General features: G+C 41.9%; 1 pseudogene; it reads right to left on the bottom strand.

Annotated features, from left to right (window-relative positions):
* Positions 1-6,067: 6,067 nt before the first annotated feature.
* On the bottom strand, positions 6,068-6,737 carry LOC138839596 (CCHC-type zinc finger nucleic acid binding protein pseudogene; annotated as a pseudogene).
* Between the last annotated feature and the right edge of the window lie 1,630 nt (positions 6,738-8,367).

The following is an 8,367-nucleotide window of genomic DNA, read 5'->3' as shown; positions in this document are numbered from 1 at the left end:
TCCTCCTTTGTTTACCCTTCACATCCCTTCCCAGCAAAATGGATTTCTATGCCTCCATCAGAAAGAATGACATTGCCCCATTTGTTAGGAAATGGAAAGACTTGGAAAAAATTATATTAAGTGAAGTAACCCAGGCCCAAAGAAACTTAGGTCCCATGGTTTCCCTTATTTGCAATAACTAGTATATGCCTGAGTCAAGCAGAAAAGGTCAGATAACTTAATATAATTTTCCAAGTCTTTCCACTTCTAACAAATTGAGCAGTATCATTCTTTCTAATGGAAGCAAAGAATTCCATTATATATGTATATAAATATACGTATGTATGTATATAAATATACATACATACATACACACAGATATATATGTATATATATATATGTACATATATATATATATATATCACATTTTCTTGATCCATTCATCTACAGAGGGGCATCTGGGGTGGTTCCATATCTTAGCTATGGTGAATAATGCTGCAATAAACAGAGGGATAATGGCAAGGAGAGTGCCAAGGAGTGTATAATTGCTAGATCGGTCGTGTTGGTTTTTTGTTTGTTTGCTTTTTAATTGTATTTTTTTGTCTTTTCTTTTTTGGTACTGGGGATCAAACCCAGGACGTTGCACTTGCTAGGCAAGCGCTTTGCCACTGAGCTACATCCCAGCCCGTTTTTTTTTTAAATAAACAATACCAATCAGCTATATATATGTATCCAAACATATGGAAGATGTTACAAGTGCATCCCTGAAATCTGAAGGTCACCCCATTTGAAAGATTCCAAAGTGCAATAATACAAATTGGTTTTAATGATTTTCCAGGAATCATTTTGGAAAAGAGACACCATTGGCCAGCTCAGTCAAGATCATCACAGTGGTCATTTCTCTATGTCCAGTTGATACGGATAGCTGTGTTCAAGCCACCACAGCTATAACTTGTTGTCAGGGATCATTAACGTTAGCCATATGATGATGGTTCTGCAGGCATGCAGAATACCATAATTATGGGATCATGACCACTTTCAACAATATTTTAATGCAGTGTCAGGAAATCCAAGCAGTGTCATTCAAGATCAGAGTCTAAGGGGCTGGGAAGGTGGCTCAGTGGTAGAGCGCTTGCCTTGCATGCCTGAGGCCCTGGGTTCGATTCCTCAGCACCACAAAAGCAAAAAAGAAAAAAGCCAGAAGTGGCGCTGTGGCTCAAGTGGTAGAGCGCTAGCCTTGAGCTGAAGAGCTGAGGGACAGAGCCCAGGCCCAGAGTTCAAGCCCCATGACTGTCACCTCTCCCCCACCAAAAAAAAAATCTTCATGACAAGATCAGAGTCTAAGCAAGCAGCTCCTAGTGGAGCAATGTTCAGTGAAGCCATGTGACCAAAGGAAGATTGAGACCAAAGGAAGATAGTGAAGCTAGCAACACAAACTGATCATTAGGGAAAGCTGGAGACACCAAGCAGAGCAGGCTCAAGATAGTGGTCATGTGCCAGGGATGAGCAAGGCATAGAGGCAGGGATTTCCCAGCCCTTGGCAACCTAGATTCTTCTACAGTACACCTGGGATAATGGACATGGGGTGGTATTAATGTCTGCTGGGCTTTCGTCTTGTTTTTGGACAATCATTTGCTTCTATTCCCTTATTCTTCACTATTGAAATGGGAATAGATGGCCTGGCAAAATGTGTCTTTCCTTTGAATTATTACATGAGCTCACAGATGGGCTTGCATGAAATACATGAAATCATCTGTCAAATTTCTTGGCAGCAGCTTGGCTTACACCTATAATTCTAGTTACTCCGGAAACTGAGATCTGAGGATCTGGGTTCAAAGCCAGCCTGAGCAGGGAAGTCTGTGAGACTCTTACCTCCAAATAAGTACAAAAAAGCAGAAAGTGAACTCTGGCTCAATTGGTAGAATGATAGCCTTCAGCATAAAAGCTCAGGGACAGTGCCCAGGCCCTATATAGTTCAAGTGCTAGGATTGGTAAAAATAAATAACTTCTGGGCTGAGAAGGTGGCTCAGTGATAGAGTGCTTGCTTTGGCCTGAATCGTTGAGGGATATTTCATTCTTTGCTGCCCAAGAGTTCCCACAAGTTCTGTCAAATGCTTGAAGTAGGAGACATTTCCTTGACTAGAGTATAAAAGAGAACTCAGGGCATGTGCAAATGTCTGCACAGGAAAAAGCTGAAAACACATTTTACATTTTGATATTATAACTATGCACTTTATTTCCATTTATTCTAAAACATTTCTCTAAATTTTAGGCGTCGTAAGCCCCTTATTATTCAGCTAATAAAGAATTATGAGTCAGGATAAGTGGAAGCCTAAGCAAAGTTTATTAGAATGTGAGAGGTGCCAGGGAAACTGAGGAAAGCCTCATAGTGACTGGCAGTTTGTACAATCCCCCAACTGAAAGTTCTGGCTGTGAGGGCTGCCTCATGTTTCATGAGATCTAGTCTACCTATTTCCCATTCAAGAAAGAGGAGGGGAATGGAAAGGAGGAAGGGGAGGTGAAGGAGGAGCAGAATAAGGACTTCTCAGTAAAAGAGAGTGGAAGTGAGGCCTGGAAATTGGTAGTCTGCTATATACTCCAGATTATTCCTCCATTTATAGCCTGTGAGGGAATCTCAGATTTTCTATCATCTTTGTTTCAAGTTAGAAAGACAAAGACCATGGGCTGGGAAGGTGGCTCAGTGGTAGAGCGCTTGCCTTGCATGCCTGAGGCCCTGGGTTCGATTCCTCAGCACCACATAAGCAAAAAGAAAAAAGGCAGAAATGGCACTGTGGCTCAAGTGGTAGAGTGCTAGCCTTGAGCTGAAGAGCTGAGGGACAGCGCCCAGGCCCAGAGTTCAGGCCCCACGACTGGACCCAAAAAAAGAAAAAAGAAAAAAAAAAGAAAGACAAAGACCACCAAGAAAACATACTACAACTGTGTGTTACAGAAAAGAGAGCTGTCATCTCCAGAAACTCCTGAACGGACAAGAAATACAGCTAAGAAAATGCTAATAACAAATACAGTCTGTACTTTGAAACAACAGAAGGTCACTAAGAGCAGAATATTTTTAGAGTATCCGTGATAGAGAACTGGGCTTTATCTTGAATTTCCCTTTGTAGGATAGAGGGGGATAATTGCTTCATTTGTGAATCAGAGGTCCTGATGCAGCCTCTACTCTTCAGGGTTCCCTTTTGTTTATCTTTGCAGAGGCACGTTTTATGGGCTAATTAGTGAGGTATCTGTGTTTTAAGCCCTTGAGAATAGGAATTAGCCCCTCCTGGACCTCAGCCTTCAATGGGTATTGCATTTAATATAGGTATTGGGACTTATGCCAGAGGTGCAATTTTTCATGTGTTGCCTCTAGGCTCTCCCAAGTGTTTGACTATCTGGCCCTACAAGGGATTCCAACAGGGAGGGATTCCATTAAGAGAAGTCTCGTGGGGGTGGGGGGTGGGGTGGGGGGTGGGCTGAGGGGAACAAAAGCAACTTAACCTGTTTCTGGTCAATCAGTTTCTTTCTATTAAAAGGGCTACCAGAAATGAGTGACAGAAGGGGAGATCTCCATAGAAGCAGACCAAGGGCTGGGTGAAATAAGACTGTTAGGAATGATACAATATGCTCCTTAATATTACTATTGTTATTGTTATTATTAATAATATGATTACTATTATGATTTAGGCTTCTTGGGGGTATGGGTCCAGGAGAAATGAGTATGGTTGAAAAATGGGCTGCAAGCTCACTGCTGTCTTGAAGGCCATGCACTCAGCTATGCTAGGATTTCAAGACATCAGATTTCTCAATGATTTCAGGCCCTGAGGTTGCTTCTGCCTCTCAGAAATCCTTTTTGTAAGGCACTCCAGGAGGACACAGAGGAAAGTTTTCCTGGAGGTGGAAGAGGAGCAGAGTATGGATTCCTCAGTATAGGAAAGTAAGAAAAGAGACCTGGCAATAGATAGCCTACTATATGCTCTTTATATCCATGTGCAAATCTCAGCTTTTCTATAATCGTTTTTTAAAAATAGAAAGACAAAGACCACGAAGTAAACATCTATTCCACAGCATAGTGATACAGAAAAGACCTGGGCATCACCAGAAAACCCTGGACAGCCAGACACACATATGAGAAAGTTGCAACAATAAACACAGGCTCTACTTGGAAACAAGTACAGGTTACCAAGAGCAGAATATTTTAAAAAATATCCCTGATAGAAAGCTGGGCTTTACATTAGTGTACCAAATTAATCTTTGAACTGTCCCTAGGTGCTGCTTAATTGATTTAAGATCTTTTAAGGGAATTGTTGGTACTTGAGAGTATCTGGGCCAGGATAATATATAAATTTTGGACAATGGGATCAAGCAGGCAAATGGCTTCATGTAATAATCTGAGGTCTCCATCCAATCTCACCTTACCAGGGCCTTTTTTTGTTTGTAACTTAGGCGAGGTGTTTTCAGGAATATTGAGCAAGGAGTCTGTGTGGGTTAGCCCCTTTGTGGTGGGAATTCGACCCTCCTGAACCTCAGCCTTCCTTTCTATGGGTAGTGCCTTTGATGTGGGAAATGGGACTGATCCTGCAGGTGTATTCCTTCAGCTGTTCTCTTTCAGGGTCCTCCAAAGTGTTTCACCATCTTGCCACACAAGCAGTCTATAGTTTAAAATTACTTTTGTATTTTCTAGGACTCAGTTTCTTTTTCCATCTGATGTAAAAACAAATGATTAGAACAAATAAAACCCAGCTATTTAAGTGATAATATTATACAAAAATAACATCTTCACTTCTGTAAAATGCATTTCTCTGCAATTCCTGAATGAATTAATCCTAATTATGCTAGCTCTGAGGATCAATATTATCTTTGGGTTTTAGATTTAGTATTTGAAAATGTGTGTTTTCCCATAGCCAAGTTATGGAAACAACCCAGATGCCCCACTACAGATGAGTGGATCCAAAAACTGTGGTACCTATCTACAATGGAATATTATGCAGCCATTAGAAAGCACAAAATAATGTCATTTGCTCAGAAATGGATGGAAGTAGAAAAAACCACTTTGAATGAGGTAAACCAAGAGCAAAGAGGCAAAGAGCACATGGTCTCCCTGATATGTGGATGTGAAATACAGAATGCAAGGAGATACAACAAAGTAAACAGGACTGGAGAAACAAAGGACCTCCACTCATCTTGTCCTATCATTGCTAAATGACCCCATGTTGTTGACCACATATATGGCATACATATGTGCACATCTGAGGGAAGCTAGGAAGAGGGCACAGAGTTATAGGGAATTAGGAGAAAACATACAATAGAAGGGCCCATCAGCTGCACTGGACATTGATGAAAACTAACTAAGCAGCTCAAGGGCAGCAATGGGAGGGAGGGAGAGAGGGAACAGCTTACACTAAGCAAAAGGAAAGAAATGTACATACTACCCGATGTGGAAGAAGTAGTTGTATTGTCAAAGCTCTTAGAATTCATAAACATTATAGATCACGATAATGAAACTTTGCCTCATGAAGGTTAGAATGTGTGACTTCAACTAAGTATCACTATCTCACAAAACTGTGAAATTTGTGAAATTTATGTAATCACTTAATCACAATAAAAATTATTTTTAAAAAAGAAAATATGTGTTTTGAATCTTGGTCATCATGATTTGTATACTCAGCAGCAGTCCTGCAATGAAGCTGTACCAGTTTAGGTATTTATTCCAATTTCTTTCCAATACACTTCAACACATATGTTGTCCTTCTCATTTCATTTACAGTGACTTACATGTCTATCCCACAGTGGCCTGTCACAGATGAGACTTGATGTTATTTAGTAGCTCCTGAGGTCAGGCAACACAAGGCCTTTGTTATGATAAAATTGAAGTAACTAATGGAAGTTCATAGAGATTTCTAGATTTGGTTTTACATCTTATGTGGAAATATTTAAGAAAACCAGGATGGGCTTAATGATCTGACTCCACTCTTCCCACCCCACAATTCCTATTCATCCGAGACTCAGAAAGGGTTCCTATAACAAAACATTATACACAAGACCTAGTTAAATTCAGAAAATCATTTTTGTTTTTTAATTTGTCTACCCCCTTTCCACCTTTTACATAGCAATTAAAGCTCACTAGCCTGGGAGTAGCCTCCACCGGCCAACTTTGGCCAGCAAAGAGTATCAGAGAAATTAATACACTATCAGCAGAAATGAGGAGGGGCGATGCTGGAAAAGAATTAGGCCGAAGCCTCAATGGTGCATTCCCGGGCGAAATGTCCAGTCTCACCACAGCGGTAACAGCTGACTTCTAATACTTTCTTGCAATTGATGGCCACATGTCCGTGTTCCCCGCACTTGTAACACTGCACCTTGTGGCAGTCTTTCTGCATATGGCCAGGTTGGCCACAACAATAGCACTTGAGGTCATCTGCCTGCTGGCAGTCTCGAGCCAGGTGGCCTAGTCTGCCGCAGTTGTAGCAGCTCTGCTGCCGCTCTCTCTTGGGCTCCTTGCAGTCCTTGGCGATGTGGCCGCCTGCGCCGCAGTTGTAGCAGGCGTCCTCCTCCAGATCACAGTCCCTGACAAGGTGTCCGGACTCCCCGCAGCGGTAGCAGAAGTCTACCAGGGATGCGGGATAAACCTGGAGCCCTCTGCCCCAGCCCCTCGGTCCTCCTCGCCCCCGTCTCGCAACAGTAGGGCATTCCCTGGCCCAGTGGCCAGCTTGGCCACAACTGAAACATTCGTCATTGCTGGTCATGGCTGCGCTGACAGCCTTGGTTTCTGAGCGGCCGCAGTGGCGAAACTCGCACTCAGGCCAGCGCCACACGCGGGTCTGCACAGGGCCCCCCACGCCACTGTGCACTGCTTCGTAATTTCATTATGACTGCATAATCCGGTGTGTGAGGGATGACTCAGTAGACCAGGGTGTGTCTCTGCGTGTTGGTTTGTCTGTCAGCATGTGTGTGTGCACAGCGTGCGTGAGTGCATGTGTAGCTCACATGTCCTGGATGTAGGCATCTATTGTAGGGTATTTTGGCCATTTCATACCTTATCTACTGTGAAAATTGTTAATTCTTCCCCTGTCTCTGTGGTATCCTGATTCATATTCCTTTGCAGTTCTGGATTATAGTGTAGGTTTTAGTTTTGTTAACTTTTTGAGCAACTTCTTCCCTGATTTCCACAGTGGCCGTACAAGGTGACATTCTCTCCAACAGTGTATGAGGGGTTCTTTCCCCCTGCATCTTTGTCAGAATTTGTTATTAGTGCTTTTGATGATGGTTACTCTGACTGAGGAGACTGAGTTGTAATCTCAATGTCATTTCCATTTGTGTTTCCTGTATGGCCTGAGATACTGAGCATTTCTTTATTGATTGTTCCTTTGTCCTTCTTTTAAGAAGTAACTGCTCAGCTCATTGGCCCATATGTTAATTGATTCTTTGAGTGTGTATGTGTGTGTATGTGTGTGTGTGTGCGTGCGTGCATTCCTGCATGTGTCCAAATGTGTGCGCACAGGTGATGCATGACAGTTTTTTCTGGACTGACCCGTTAAGGAATAATTCATTCTTTATTGCTCAGGAGTTTATGGCTTCAGTCCTGTCAGTTGCTTGAGGAAGGAGCCATTCTTTTGGCTACAAAGTACAAAAGGGAACACAGGGCATGGGCACAAAGTCTGCAGAGGAAACACCTGGCAACTTCATTTATTATTTTTATATTATGAATATAGCTTTTAGTTTATAACATTTTTCTAAATTGTAGTAGTCTTAAGTTCCCTTTTCCCCAGTAAATAAGTAATTATGAGACAGGAAATGTGGATGAAGATTTTAAGTTTATTTGAAAGTAAGCAATGCCAGAGAAACAGAAGAAAGCCTCTTAGAGACTGGCATGTTGGCACAAGCCCCCAACTGGAACTCCTGGCTAGTGGCCTATGTCTTGTGAGGTCTTGTCCACCTGTTTCCCAGGCAACAAGGAGGAGGGGAATGGAAAAGAGGAGAAGGTGGATATGGAGGAAGTGGTAAATGAGGTAAAGAAGAACAAGGAGCAGAGTATGGATTTTTCAGTTTAAGAGAAAAAAAAATCTGAGGCATGTTAATTAGTATCCTGCTATAGCCCCTAGTGATCCTTCTTTCATATTTGTTAGAAAATATTAGATTTTTCTATCTTTTTCTTAAGATAGATGTACAAACACCACCAAGAAGGCTTATGGAACAGCAGTGTGATAAAGAAAAGAGCTGGGCACCACTTAATAAGTCCTGAACAAGAGAGACACACATACAAGAAAATGCTACAATACAGAGGATGTACTTTAAAAAAGAAAGTGCAGTTTACCAAAAGCACAATAGTTTTTAAACATGCTTGATAGAAACTTGGGCTTTACATTAGCATATAAAATTGACTTTTGAACAGCC

The sequence above is a fragment of the Dipodomys merriami genome, unplaced genomic scaffold, assembly GCF_024711535.1.
Source record: "Dipodomys merriami isolate MVZ:Mamm:240054 unplaced genomic scaffold, mDipMer1.0.p SCAF_3, whole genome shotgun sequence".
NCBI lineage: Eukaryota > Metazoa > Chordata > Mammalia > Rodentia > Heteromyidae > Dipodomys > Dipodomys merriami.
Note: the sequence above shows the minus strand (reverse complement) of the source record. Positions and strands in the feature narration are given on the sequence as shown.